Source organism: Coptis chinensis, chromosome 8 (assembly GCF_015680905.1).
Source record: "Coptis chinensis isolate HL-2020 chromosome 8, ASM1568090v1, whole genome shotgun sequence".
Taxonomy (NCBI): Eukaryota; Viridiplantae; Streptophyta; class Magnoliopsida; order Ranunculales; family Ranunculaceae; genus Coptis; species Coptis chinensis.
In genome coordinates, this window is record NC_141463.1 from 2913163 (window position 1) to 2929716 (window position 16554).

A 16554-nucleotide genomic window follows, 5' to 3' on the forward strand; every position below is an offset into this window, starting at 1 on the left:
ATGCAATTGCATACAGTTTCCGATTTATAGTTAATTACTTTTTGAGTTTAGTTTATTGCATTTGTATAAAGTTTCCGATTTTTCGTTAATTACTCTTTGAGCTCAGTTATGTATTTGAATCCAGTTTTCGATTTTCTTTTAATTATCCAATGTGGTGTGTAATACCAACTTCTACTGATCCATCTGTACTATCCTTACAAACATGTCATAAAAAGTAAATTATGTTTGGTTTACTATTTGGGATCATCGAAGATTATCCAGTTCCCGATTTCTCATTAATTATTCTTTAAAGTATGCATGACTCACTATGTGAAATCTTCAAAGATTATCTATGAATGGGTGTTGTTATATTAATTATTCTGAAAAATATTTGCAAATATGTAGAACTACTATATATTAATATTATATTGATCACTTAACCAATTTTTTTATAACGTGAAAACCTCACTCTCCATTAAAAAAAAAAAGAACTCACCTTTGATAAAACCCTTCAACTTCATTTTGTTGTTTAATAAAAGAAGTTTGATTGAAGTTTTGTGAGATTGCTTACTAAGGTGAAATTCATATATATTGAAGCTACTTGAATAGCAAGGAGGTCCCAATCATACGGAAAGAGATAAGATAAACACCATTTTAAATGCAAAACTAAACTTATCGAGACATTCCCACAACATATAACCCAACTATGTTTTGAGGTTAGTTCAATGCTTTTGCATCTAGTTTATGATTTTCCGTTATTTATATTTTGAGGTTAGTTCAATGTAGTTGCATCCAATTTCCAACTCCCGTTATTTATTTTTTGAGAGTAGTTCAATGCAGTTGCATCCTGTTTCTGATTTCTCGTTAATTATTCTTTTCGATTAGCTCAATACATTTGCCTCCAATTTCCAGTTCCCTGTCAATTGTTCTTTAAGGCCAGTTCAATGCATTTGCATTCAGTTTCTGATTTCCCATTAATTATTCTGTGAGATTAGTTTAATGCATTTGCATCTAGTTTCCGATTTCTCATTTATTATTTGATAAAGTTACATTTGCATCTAGTTTCTGATTTCTCATTAATTTTTGTTTGATGTTAGTTCAATGAATTTGCATCCAGTTTCCAATTTTCAGTTAATTATTTCTTGAGGTTAGTTCAATGCATTTACATCCAGTTTATTTTTTGAGATTAGTTCAGTGCAGTTGCATCCGGTTTCCGATTTCCCGTTAATTATTTTTTAAGATTATTTCCACGCATTTGCATCATGTTTCCAATTTATAATTAATTTTTCTTTGATGTTAATTCAATACAGTTGCATCTTGTTTCCGATTTTCCGTTAATTTAATCTTTGAGGGTTAGCTCAATACATTTGCATCCAGTTTCCGATTTGCTGACAATTATTTTTTTATGTTAGTTTGATATATTTGCATTCAAGTTTTGATTTTTTGTTAATTATTCTTTGATGTTAGTTTAATACAGTTGTGTCCATATTCCAATTTCCTATTAATTACTTTTTAAGATTAGTTTAATATTTGCATTTGCATCCAATTTCCGATTTCCCGTTAAATATTATTTGAGGTTAGTTTGATGCATTTGCATCTAGTTTTCGATTCCCCATTAATTGTTTTTTGACATTAGTTTCATTCAGTATTATATATATTTTAAAATATTTGTCATTATTGTTTTTTTTCCCCCATTTTCTGTTATATATTTAATGATGTTATTTTTTGTATAATTGGTTTTAACTATGTTTTGAGGTCGTGTTAAGGATATATTCGAAATAAGTCGGTGCTTTGTCATAGACATTAAAATTGTATGGTTTGTAATAGGGAATTAGTTTCTACAAATTATCTATTTTTTTAGCAATTTTATTATCTATTTTTAGCATTTTTTTATTTGATCAAATATATAAGAATTGGAACAAGAAAAGTGTTTTATTTGTAATAGGAAATTACCTTTTACAAATCACCTATTTTTTTAGCATTTTTTTTTTATTTGATCAAATATATAAGAATTGGAAATATACTCAAACTCTCCAAATATAAGAATTAGAAATACTCTCAAACTCTCCAAAGAGGTTCATTGTAGGCTATTAGAAAAGATTATCTTTTATATTAGAGTGCCACATAGGAGAGAGAAAAAACTAACTCTCATATTCGAGTGCCACATATGAGAGAGAAAAAACTCAATGAGAGCTCTCTGTTTTAGTATATAGACTAGCCATTTGGCCAGGCCGGACTTGCTACATAGATAGCTAATGACTCAAAAACCTAAAGTCCACTTGAATTAATATATGTATATTGATAGCTAATGATTCACTGCTTATAATATATATATACTTTGTTTGATATGTTTATGTTTTTCTAATTTTTTTTTAAGTATTATTGTCCTAAATAACAATTCACTATCAAAATATAATGCAACAATCAAGGAATAGAACACTCAAAACATACCATATGTTTAAGCGATAACCGAATCATATTCATTGTGCACAATGATCTCTCTATCTGCATACCATATGCTTGAAGGAATGAAATAGGCCAATTTTAGTACTAACACAAACACTTAAATATATAATAATGGCTTGGGAAAAAACAAAGTAAATATAAAATAAAGCAATAGATAAGAAGACATATATATAGAAAGTCGATCCACTACCTATACACACAATTACTTAAAGCAACATACTGTTGTTCTCTTTTCGAATCCTTAATGCACAATGTCCCCCTAATATATAACAACACTGGAACGCGTTATCCAACATATTTGCATCTTGAGAATAATATAATCAGCTACCAAACATTGACACGCTCTCAATAGAATAAAAAGTAGGCAAATAACAAAAGTAAGAACTAAAAAGAGGGCTCAAATTGAATGAAACAAATTGTTTTAATACAAAATTTATCTATTTCACTAAGGTAACCTAGCATGTTTTTGTCTTTGAAACTTTTGCTAGGTGTCGTTTTACTATTTGTTTTGTTCTAAATCTATATCTGCAAATCAGTATTGTACCTCATATACTAAATGTGCACAGTTGCCCATATTTATAAAATAAGATATAATAAGTTAGTATTTTTTTATGGGTGGAGTATCATTACAGTTTGTAACTCAGATTAACAACAATCTCTGCAGATATATTTGCTTCCCTCAAAATGTGGGTAATGCAAATAGTTTGCATCTTTTGTTGGATAAAATTCCATCTGCCCTGTAGCTTCCAAGGTACTGATTGTGTTTTGAAAGCGGTGGATGTTAGGCAAAGATCGGACTCCACCCATAAGTGTAGCCATCCATGAGTCACTGCATGTTCAACACTTTCCAAAATAGCAACACATTCCGCCCTATGATTTGTTGCAAATTTCCATATCCTAGTCCTTTCCCTGCAACCATAAGTATTTATCTTTACTTGTTGGGTTGTGGAAGGTAGTCAAGTTCCCTAAAAAGGTGGTTTGGGCTGAGCATATCTAGAACTAATGCCCCAAGAACTGATATCTCATCTTCATGCCTGCATCGGTAGGAAATAGCTTAAGAGAGTTTTACTGCTGCGAATACATTTTGTTTAATGGTGCCAACAACAGCTGCTCCCAAAGTTAGTGGTCAGCTTCACTGGGAGAGCTTAAGAGCATATCTCAACATGTGGACATCAAGTCTGAACTTGAACCCGACCCGCCAACCCGGTTCGAAATAGACCTTGTGAATCTGCCCTCCCAAAGAAGGCGGTGCAAGTTTTCTTTGTTTTCACCACACAGAACAAACTTAGATGCCAGTAGCCAGCCTAAAACCCTTCTCTTGATCATGGAATCTATTGTGGTACATCCATGTTATTGTTTCTGGGATATAGCTGATACCTTAGGGTGTATGTAGTAATGTAGTATGTACTTGCACCAAATGGCTATGTGTCAGCTGATTTTGGGCTTTTTCATTCTGATTTGATAAAGAGATTAATTAGTGAAAGAAACTTATCGTAATGGAACCTAATAAAACAAAGCAAAACATCGGGATTCAATTGATTAGAACTAAAATGAAAAAGAAAAACACCAAAACCTGTCTATTAAAATAAGTTGTAGTTGGTTTGTCTCATGGTACTATGGTATGAATAAAAACGTATGCTAGTGTCCCCTAAATACCATGAGCTGCAGCAGCATCTACTGAAAAGAGCTTCCTCATTCGCAAAATACCCTCCTTAAATGAAGCCCCCTAAATACCCGACTCACTGAAGTTTTGAGCTGGAAGAAGATGAACTTCTCCTTAAATGATATAAACACTTTGAAAGATCAGCAAGGTGGTCAATTTATCATAAATAAGCAAGGATTAGACAGACCCTGTGATATAATATGTTCCATCTTTGTTGGTTTTTGGTCATCTTCTAGATAGTGAGCTCGATGTACTGATAGAGGAGGATGCAATTGGGACTCAATATGTAAAATTATCTTAATGAATACAGGTAGGGGTCTGTCTAACCCTTGCTTATTTCTTAAAAAAAGAGGTATGTTGCATGATAGTTTACGACCCAGCCCAAGAAACCATGAGTTGTGATCTTGGGAGGTCTGAAAGTTTCAGACGCTAAATACACTTTTTAAAATGAAAAAGTTGGAAGAACAAAATTAAGTAAGAGTATACTGAGATCCCCACCTACAATACATGACATGAGATATCTGTTAAGGGTAAAAGTTCATCAATGCCGAGAAAAAGACAATTTTCAACCAGTTGAGAAGAACTCAATAATCGGTAAAGCTTATTAAGATAATTGTGTTTCCAAATAACAAAGTGGTCTTTCTCACTTCGCGAGTTCACAATCTCTTTAATTCAGTCAAGAATTTACAATCTCTTTAATTCAACCCCAGAACTCATATACATATATAAGTATAAGCTGCATTATTACAAAAGAAGAATGCATACCTGGTCTCTAATCTCTTCCCCAACTTTGCGAATAAAAAGCACCTCAGATTCAAGTACAGGGAAATCAACCTTTTCAAATCCGAACAATCGAGAAACCTTAATTAACAAACAAATAAAAATCCATCAATATATGTAATGGAGTGGATTTCATCCTACTGTGTATAAACTTAAACTATGAAGCCATGATGATGTACAGGAAGAGGAATCTAGAAGTCGGGATCCCCCCGCCTCCTTGAGAATGGAATCAAAATGTTCCTATATCTTTGAAGAGTATTAGCACATATCTGGCTGGCTTGGTAGGATTTTTTCTTCGGCCCAAGGTTGGCTCCTCAGGTTGATTATCTAATTTATTCAGATTCATCATGTATAGTCTAATCGAGAAAGAGTTTTCTGGATCACTCTATTCCAATTCTAGTTCATGGTGCGAGTTTAGGACGGTTGAAAAGCCAAACTCTGTCGGTTCCTAAAGTTCCACATTTTACCCTTAAAATCTTAGCTATTACTACTCGCATTTTTCCTAACGAATTTCCCTTAATATAGGCAATATTATGATACTAATTTGTGTGACTACAAACAGGTCCATGATGCTGGTCACATGGTCCAAATGGGCCAGCCCAAGGCTGCCTTAGAGATGTTGGAAAAGGTGGACTTCATGAAAACTTATTACAGATGTTGTTGACTCAAAATATTGTGTTGGATATGTATAGAGATTTAAGTACATCGCTCTATTTCATCATATAGAGCACTCCATAACCCCCGTGGGTTTAGTTGATCCAACTTCACTGACTCAAGACACAGGTTCGTGAAGAATTGAAGGTATATGCCTCGTGGCTCTCTAATACAGTTAGAAATACAGTTGCACATCTGTTACATCTTCTGAGAACTGGGACCATGAAGTAAAAACTAACATTTGACCAGCGCTTGCTCTTGCTATTGTACTTGTGATCCATTCCGTTTAAAATCTCCACTTTGCTTCTAAAGGAATATGTTGCAGTACACTGCCTTTTTTATGTTTGCTTGTCTATCCTCCCCCATATGCTTCTAAGCATGTAAAATTAAGTCCATTTATGATTTAGTGAATTTTTAGTTTTTTTTCCCCCTTCTCTGTTTACTGTGACAATAACAATTACATGTATATATAGAAATATCTTCTTTCTCAGGCCAAGTAATCTAGAGACCGATCGTGTTCACTCTGTTATGACCTTTGAAGTTTCAAACTTATTTAAGATCATAACACGTAAAACAAAGAACAACTAACAAATTGCAAATCACTTCATCGTGTAGATGTCCTGAATAATTCATAAAAAATTAATCCCTTGAGTTGGGTTGGAAAAGAAAGCACTTTTCTTGTACACGGTAGTTTTTTTGTCTTTAATTCTTTATCTTCTCCATTCTCTCTTCTCACCCGAAGGGGCAAAATAAAGTATACAGCCCTACCGGGTTTACGTGTGTAGATCGTGTACCGGATATCGAATGAAGTGCGGGTCTTCAACCCAATTTCATGATCGAAAAACCTCTCCAATTATCTTGCCAAATTATCGCCAAAACTTCTATAACTGCAACTTGATAGCACATGATTGAGTGATTGACGACATAATGTGCACTAAATTCTTTGCAATATTCAGCATCAACATCTACATGTGGAAGTAATTCCCATGTTGCATAACTGAGATTATAGCGCTCAACCCGTCACCTTGATATATGGTTTGAAACTCCATATTTTTCCTCTTCTTGCATCAGTTGGGAAATGGGAAGTCACATTCTTCTTACAATTAAGAAAGCTGGTTTACCTTCACTAAAAAAAAAGAAAAAAAAATGACAATGAAATAAATTATCAAAAATGCTTAACTAAACAGAGTAAAATTTATTGAAGGATCTTTTTCAGAATGACAACCCCATGGGACATTCTCTTGTGGACATATTGTCACCATTTTGAAATCATTACACGTGAATTAAAGCATGAAGTTTAGAGATTAGTGAATAGTTAGGCACTAAGAGAAACAAATTTCCGTTGGCCAAGAGTCCTTTCTGATCCAACTTAAAAAATTGGGGGATTCACACTTTCGTTTTCTGTGATCGAAACTCTCACTATTCCTTGCTCGCAAGTATTGCAAATCCTCAGGTTTTCTATAAACTTGAGGTCTCTTATGGGAATAGTCTTGGAATACATGGTTAGAAGGATCAAACACTGGATATTCAGTGCTAGATACTTTGTTTACTTTCAAGTAACTGAAGCACTAAACTATGATAATAACAATTACAAATGATAATATTTTTTTTTAAACAAAAAAAAAATAGAAAAAAGAAGCACCTATTCTTAGACCTTTGACCAAATAATTTCATTATGCAAACAATGTGGAAAAAGAAAATTTGTTACTAATTTAAAATAAATTATAGTTTCCCATGTTTTATTGGGACTCTTTCAACTTGTTCCTTTAACAAACGACTTAAAACTTCGAGGTGAAAAACAAATTCGACCCATATTTTCGCTTTAACATCTATAAAGACATAGATTGAACAACTATATTGCAATGTTACTAAAGAACATTCACTATATTTATTGGCTTGTATACAAATACCAAACCTTTTTTTTAAATATTGTGTGATCCAAATTTTGGTCTAGTCCACATGCTTCCTACTAAGTGCAAATCATCATAACTTCACACTGTAAGGTACTCCTAGTAAGTCTTACTAAACAGAAGAACAAACTTTCTTACTCGTTAGCAAGTAATTGCTTGCACACCTAAGTTTGGGCAGTCGAGGATATCATGGTTAAATTATTCTTAAAAGTGCAAGCTATATGATTTGATAAATAGACAGACTAAATTATAGTAGTAGAATTAATACCCTGATATTGTTGGCTCCCATAGCTTATGAACACCATAATCCAACACTGTACAAACCAACCAAAAACAAAATAAACAAATTATTTAATTAATTAATCATTTCTAGTTCACACCATTATTGTCACTGATTTTTATTTAAAACAATATGGATCTAATAGATCGAAAGTGAAGAAATAGATCAAGAAAAAGAGAATAGTAAAAAGGAGATAGGTTTAAACATGAATAAAAAGGATTAGAAGATGAAAAGGACTTATGGGTGCTTGCAAAGCATTGGGCTATGAAGTGTGAGCGCATACTTGCAAGTTGACAACTCCATTATAGAAGCAATCACAGCTCTAGACTCACGAAGCACACAAATCCTACTACGTGCATAAACACATGGAGGCCGATGGATTATACGTGTTTAGCGATTCATCAGAAAATTCAACTTGGAACTAAATGATAAAAATATTAGAGGATTCAAAAGTCAAGCTGATTTCTACATACCTCAGTTTCTCGAGGCCGAATGGTGAGATCACAACTTGTGCCATTAGTATACTGGTGCACATGGTACCTATATGAAATATGAAGCGCGATTAAATACTATTATCCAGGTTCCCTAACTTTGGTCACAATTACGTAAATCTACCTTTGAGAAGCATCTTTTGAGTGAGGATCTTTCAGAGGCTTAGAAATAGCACTGGAGATTAAGTTGTAGAGATGAACTAATAAGTAGCTCGTAGCATGCGAGGCGAGGGAAGGGTAGCAGCAATGCCATCACAGAAGCAAAGGCCCCAATGACCGTACTGGTTGCTACGTGTACCGGATGAAGTACACCTTCAGTAGAAGTCACACCATATAGAATAACTACCTGAGCCAGTGCAACCCGCTTAGCTATAGCGTGTGTGGACTCAGGCAGTACGATAGCAAATGTGCTCAATGTCACTGCAATGACAATAGTAGTAACAGAGAACCTTGCAGGTCCAAGCACCCACAGACTGAACACAGCAGGAAGCACCCCTTGGATAGTACCGTAGAGCGACATTCCAACAACCGCTAAAGCGTCACCAAGAGTTGCTTCGGATACAATAAGGATTCTGATCACATATGATAGAGCTGGGAATGCTAACATGTGCCGGAGAGTGAGTGGACCAAATAGGGTAATGCAACCTACTACGGTGCACGCTAGTCCGGTTCGAAATGCCGAGCCAAAGGCGTGACCTCGGTATGGATCGAAGTTCGATCACTCATGGTTATTCTTTGGCATTGTGTGGCTAGTCCCGGGATCTGGTTTCGAGGCTTCTACTGAAGGAAGTTTCAGTAATGGAAGCATGGGGTTTGTACCTTTGTAGTAAGCCTGTAAGAGGGGAGGGGTGGTCCTAGCTACTTGCTTCTTTCCTTTTTATGGTCTTTGGCGTGGGATCCATAATATTATTATCATTATCATAAGGATTGTGGTTGTCATGTTATAAAGGTAACAACCTGATTGTATTGAAGATGATGTAATATATACCTTTTTTTGGTAACTGATGTAATATATACCTGATGGTTGGCTATAAGACCATATAACTATATAAGTATTTAATGTTTCTTCTTAGGAAATTCACAAAAGTCCTTTAACAATCGTAGTAACACATATTGATAAGAAAAAATGAATCATTCATCCCTTATAAATCCAATCAACTGAACCAACTAAAACTCCTCACTTAATAATTCAGCCCCAACAGGAATGAAATATTCACAAAACTTTTTTTTTAATACACTCATATCAGAAACAAACCCTTAGCATCACCAATAAATTTCATACGAAAAATGCATCAACCAATATAGTAATTAAATGAAAAAAGCATCTTTTTTTTACGGTAGATACAAACATGTGAAATTGAAGCTTGTTCCGGCCAATAACAACTTTTAGGTACTGAAGAAAACGGAAGCATGAAATTGAAGATTGTTTCAGCCACTGATAACATTAGAGAGAGAAAGAGAGATTTGCCGCAGGTTTTGCAAATGATATGCCTGGAAGCTTTAACTACAACTATGACCCCACGAAAGAGTACTTGCAGTTCGTCGATATATTATAGCTATACCCTCTTGGCTCTATTTTTCAAGGCTTAACAGTCTCCAACTTTTTGTAAATTCTAATACTAATTACGAAAAAAAATGAATTCAAAATCCTTAGATATATCCTTAGATATATATTATAGCTATACCCTCTTAGCTCTATTTTTCAAGGCTTCACAGAGCCTCAAAATTTTTGTAAACTCTAATACTAATTACGAAAAAAAAATCTAAATCTTTAGATATATATTATAGGTGTACCCTGACCGATCTATTTTTTGCAGCACGGACTCCAGTTTTTTCTAAACTCTATTACTAATTACGAAAATGATATAAATAAAGAAACAATCCCATCTAGAGCTTCATAGAGTCTCCAACTTTTTCTAAACAATATAGCTAATTACAGAAGAAGAAAAAAATGAAACAAAAAACTAAATTGCTAAAAACAATAGTTTCAACCAAAAATAATTTTCCTAAAACTCTTACTCCACAAAGAATAGTTTCCACACTAATCTCAGGTGAAGTTTAATATAATAAAGTTTCCTTCTAGAAAATGACAATGAAACTATGAAAGAACAAAGGAAAAAATGAATTGAGTTGCTTGAACATTTACTTTATGTATTTGTTAACCACACATGTGACTGGGAAAAAAGAAAAAAAAAATAAACTAATCATAAAATAAGTAACAGTGTACACCCAAAACAAATAAATTATATTGTATGCACACTATATATATATATGGGCCTAACAAATAAAATTGGAACAATTCGATATGCCACCCACTGTGGGATTTAGACATTTAGTCATAGTTAAGGATTTCAAACACCACAATAATGACAAATATTTTAAAATATATATAATACTGCATGAAACTAACGTCAAAGAACAATTAACGGGAAACAGAAAATTAGATGCAAATGCATTGAACTAACCTCAAATAATATTTAATGGGAAATCGGAAATTAAATGCACATGCAAGCATTAAACTAATCTTAAAAAATAATTAATGGACAATCGGAATATGGATACAACTGCATTAAACTAACCTCAAAGAATCATTAACAGTAAATCAAAACTTGGATGCAAATACATCGAACTAACATAAAAAAATAATTGTCGGGAAATCGGAAACTGGATGCAAATGCATTGAACTAACCCTCTAAGATTAAATTAACGGAAAATCGGAAACTGGATGCAACTATATTGAACTAACCTAAAAAAAAATTAACTATAAATTGGAAACAGGGTGCAAATGCGTGAAATTAATCTTAAAAATTAATTAATGGGAAATTGGAAACTGGATGCAATTACACTGAACTAATTTCAAAAAATAAATTGGATGCAAATGCATTGAACTAACCTCAAGAAATAATTAACGAAAATCGGAAACTAGATACAAATTCATTGACCTCAAACAATAATTAACGGAAAATCAGAAACTAGATGCAAATGCAACCTCATCGAATAATAAACGAGAAATCGGAAACTGAATACAAATGTATTAAACTAATCTCAAAGAGTGATTAACGAGAAATCGGAAATTGGATGCAAATGCATTGAACTGACCTCGAAGAACAATTAACAGGAAATTGGATGCAAATGGATTTAACTAACTACAAAGAATAATTAACAAGAAATCAGAAACTAGATGCAACTGCATTGAACTAACCTTAAAAAATAAATATCAGAAAATCAGAAACTGGATGCAAATGCATTGAACTAATCTCAAAATATAGTTATGTTATATATTGTGGGAATATCTCGATAAGTATAGTTTTGCATTTAAAATGGTGTTTATCTTATTTTTTTTTCGTATATTTGGGAACACCTTACTATTCAAGTAGCTTCAATATGAACTTCCTCTTTTATTAGACAATCTCACAAAACTTCAATCAAACTTCTATTATTAAACAACCAAATGAAGTTGAAGGATTTTATCAATGGCGAGTTATTTTTTTTTAATAGAGAGTACGTGGGGTTTTCATGTTATAAAAAATTTGGATGATTGATCAATATAATATTTGTATATAACAGTTCTGCATATATAGTTACATATATTTTTTAGAATAATTAATATAACATGACCCGTTCGTAGATAATCTTTGAAGATCCCACATAGTGAGTCACGTATAATTTATAGAATAATTAATGGAAAATCGAGAACTGGATAATCTTTGATGATCCCATATAATAAATAAAACATAATTTATTTTTACGTCATGTTTGCAAGGACACTACAGATGGATCAGTAGAAAGTTGGTATTACACACCACATTGGATAATTAAAAGAATATCGAAAACTGGATTCAAATACATTGAACTGAGCTCAAAGAGTAGTTAACGGGAAATCAGAAACTTTATGCAAATGCAATAAACTAAACTCAAAAAATAATTAATTATAAAGCGAAAACTGGATGCAACTGCATTAAACTAACATCAGAGAATAACTAGCGGGAAATTAGAAATTGGATGCAAATCCTTGAAAAATATTTAATGGGAAATTAGAAATGGTATGCAAAAATGCATCAAACAAACCCCAAATAATAATTAACGGAGAATCGGAAACTAGATGCAAATGCATTGAACTAACCTCAAAAAATAATTAGCCTGAAACAAAAACCAAATGCAACTGCATTGAACTAACCTCATAGAATAATTGGCAGGAAATCAGAAACTAGATACAAATGCAATAAAATAATCTCAAATAATAGTTAACAACAGGAAATCAAAAACCGAATAAAATTGCATCGAACTAACCTCAAAGTATAAATAATCAGAAATCATAAACTAGATGCAGATGTATTGAACTAACCTCAAAGAGTTATTAATGAGAAATCGAAAACTGGATGCAAATACAATAAACTAATCTAAAGACTAATCAACGAAATATCGAAAAATGGATGCAACTGCACTGAACTAATCTTAATGAATAATTAATGGAAAATCATAAATTTGATGCAACTGTATTGAACAAACCTCAAAAAATAATTAATGGAAAATAGAAAACTTGCTGCAAATGCATTAAACTAACCTCAAAGACCAATTAACGGGAAATTGAAAATTGGATACAACTGTATTGAACTAACCTCAAAGAATAATTAACGGAAAATCATAAACTGGATGCAACTGTATTAAACTAAAATCATAGATTAACTAACTGGCCGGGAAATCAGAAATTGGATGCAATATCCTTGATGAATATTTAACGGAAAATTGGAAACTGAATGCAAATGCATTGAAATAGCCTCAAGGAATAGTTAATTGGAAATCGGAAACTAGATGTAACTACATCGAACTACCCTCAAAGCATAAATAACTGGAAATTGGAAGCTAGATGCGAACTAACCTCAAAAAATAATTAACAGAAAATCAGAAACTGGATGCAGATGTATTGAACTAACCTTAAAGAGTAATTAACAATAAATTGGAACCTGGATGCAAATACAATGAACTAATCTCAAAGAGTAATTAACGAAATATTGAAAACTAGATGCAACTACACTGAACTAACCTCAAAGAATAAGTAATGGGAAATCAGAAACTTGATACAACTACATTGAATTAACCTCAAAGAATAATTAATGGAAAATTGGAAACTAGATGCAACTACATTGAACTAGCCTCAAAGAATAATTAACGTAAAATCGGAAACTTGATGCAAATGCATTGAACTAACCCCGAAACATAGTTGTATCATATGTAGGGAGAATATAATGTCTCAACAAGTATAGTTTTGTATTTTAAGTAGTGTTTATTATAATTCTTTTATTTTGATTAGGAATGCCTTGCTATTCAAGTAGCTTCGTTCAATATTATCTTCACCACATTGGGCATTCTCACAAAGTTTCAATCAAACTTCTATTATTAAACCTAACAACAAAAATAAGTCGATGAGTTTTATCAAGGTTTGGTGTTTTCTTTTTATAAAGAGTGATGCAAGAAATTTGAATGACTGATTAATATAATTTTCATATCTCATAACTCTGCATAGTTGCTAATATTTTAATATAACATAATGACACCCGTGCAAATGCATTAAAATAATCTCAAAGAATAATTAACAGAAAATCAAATATTGGATGCAAATGAATTGAACTGACCTCGAAGAACAATTAATAGGAAATTAGATGTAAATGCATTGAGCTAATCTCAAAAAATAAATAACGGGAAATCAGAAACTAAATGCAACTGCATTGAACTAACATAAAATAAATATATAACGGAATTGAAAATCAGAAACTGGATGCAAATGCATTGAACTAACCTCAAAACATAGTTGTGTTATATGCGTGGGAATGTCTCAATAAATATAGTTTTGCATTTAAAATAGTGTTTATCTTATCTATTTTCGTATGATTGGGAACGCCTTGCTATTCAAGTAGCTTCAATGAATTTCGCCTTATTAGGCAATCTCACAAAACTTCAATCAAACTTCTATTATTAAACAACAAAATGAAGTTGAAGGGTTTTATCAAGGGTGAGTTCTTTTTTTTTAAATGGATAGCGGGGTTTTTATGTTATAAGAAATTTGGATGAGTGATCAATATAATATTCATATATAATAGTTCTGTATATATAGTTGCAAATATTTTTCAGAATAATTAATATAACATCACACGTTCGTAGATAATCTTTGAAGATCCTACATAGTGAGTCATGTATAATTTAAAGAATAATTAACGGGAAATCGGGAACTGGATAATTTCTTATGACGATCCCACATAGTAAATGAAACATAATTTATTTTTATGTCCTATTTGAAGTTGGTATTACACACCACATTGGATAATTAAAAGAAAATCAGAAACTTGATTCAAATACATTGAACTGAGCTTAAAGAGTAATTAATAGGAAATCGAAAACTTTATGCAAATACAATAAACCAGACTCAAAAAGTAATTAACTAAAAATCAAAAACTAGATGTACCTGCATTAAACTAAAGTTAGAGAATAACTACTGAGAAATTATAAATTGGATGCAAATCCTTTAAAAATATTTAACGAGAAATTGGAAACGGTATGCAAATACATCAAACAAACTTTAAATAATAATTAACAGAAAATCGGAAACTGGATGCAAATGCATTAAACTAATCTCAACAAATAATTAACAGAAAATCAAAAATGAATGCAACTGCGTTGAACTAACCTCATAGAATAATTGGCGGGAAATCAGAAATTAGATGCAAATGCATTGAAATAACCTCAAAGAATAGTTAACGAAAAATTAGAAACCGGATGTAATTACATCGAACTAACCTCAAAGCATAAATAATCAAAAACTAGATGCAAATATATTGAACTAACCTCAAAGAGTTATTAACGGAAAGTCATAAACTGTATGCAAATACACTGAACTAATCTCAAAGACTAATTAACGAAACATCGAAAAATGGATGCAACTGCACTGAACTAATCTCAATGAATAATTAACGGGATATCATAAATTTGATGCAACTACATTAAACTAACCTCAAAAAATAATTAACGGGAAATCGAAAACTTGATGCAAATGCATTGAACTAACTTCAAAGAACAATTAACTAGAAATCGAAAATTGGATGCAACTACATTGAGCTAACCTCAAAAAATAATTAACAAAAAATTAGAAACTAGATGCAACTGCATTAAACTAAAATAAGAGATTAACTAATGGTAAATTAGAAATTGGATGCAATATCTTGAGAAATATTTAACGGAAAATTAGAAACTTGATACAAATGCATTGAAATAACTTCAAAGAATAGTTAACAAGAAATCAGAAATCAGATGTAACTGGTCAAACTAACTTCAAAGCATAAATAACCATAAGTTTGAAACTAGATGCAAATGCATTGAACATCGAACTAACCTCTAAAAATAATTAACTGGAAATCAGAAATTGGATGCAAATATATTGAACTAATTTGAAAGAGTAATTAATGAGAAATTGGAACCTAGATGGAAATGCAATGAACTAATCTCAAAAACTAATTAACGAAATATCGAAAACTAGATGCAACTGCACTAAATTAACCTTAATGAATAACTAAGGAGAATTCATAAACTTGATGCAACTGCACTGAATTAACCTCAAAGAATAATTAACGGAAAATGAGAAATTTGATGCAATTGCATTGAACTAACCTCAAAGAATAATTAATCGGAAATCGGAAACCGGAAACTAGATGCAATAACTACATTGAACTAACCTCAATGAATAATTAACAGAAAATCGGAAACTTGATGTAAATGCATTGAACTAACCTCAAAACATGGTTTTATTATTTGTAGGAGGAATATAATTTCTCGACAAGTATAGTTTTGCATTTTAAATTGTGTTTATCATAATTCTTTTATTATGATTGAGAGTGTTTTGCTATTCAAATAGTTTCAATATCATCTTCGCCACATTGAGCATTATCATCAAACTTCAATCAAACTTCAATTATTAAACCTAACAACTAAAAGAAGTCGATAGGTTTTATCAATGTTTGGTGTTTTCTTTTTATTGAGAGTGGTACAAGAAATTTGAATGAGTGATTAATATAATTTTCATATATATCTCATAGCTCTGCATAATTACTAATATTTTTTAAAATAATTTAATATAACGACACTCGTTCGTATGATGTTCTTGTTTTTCAGAGAAAATCATCAAATCCTCGCATAAAGATAAATAATGCATACTTGATATTTTTTTCCAGTGCAAGTTGGGAAAACTGTCAGCTTAAGGTCTGCCAGTTGTTGGACACTTGGTAATTAATATGCGGTGAATATATACCGCAACATCAAGATTCCAAATTCGTCTTTGGCCAT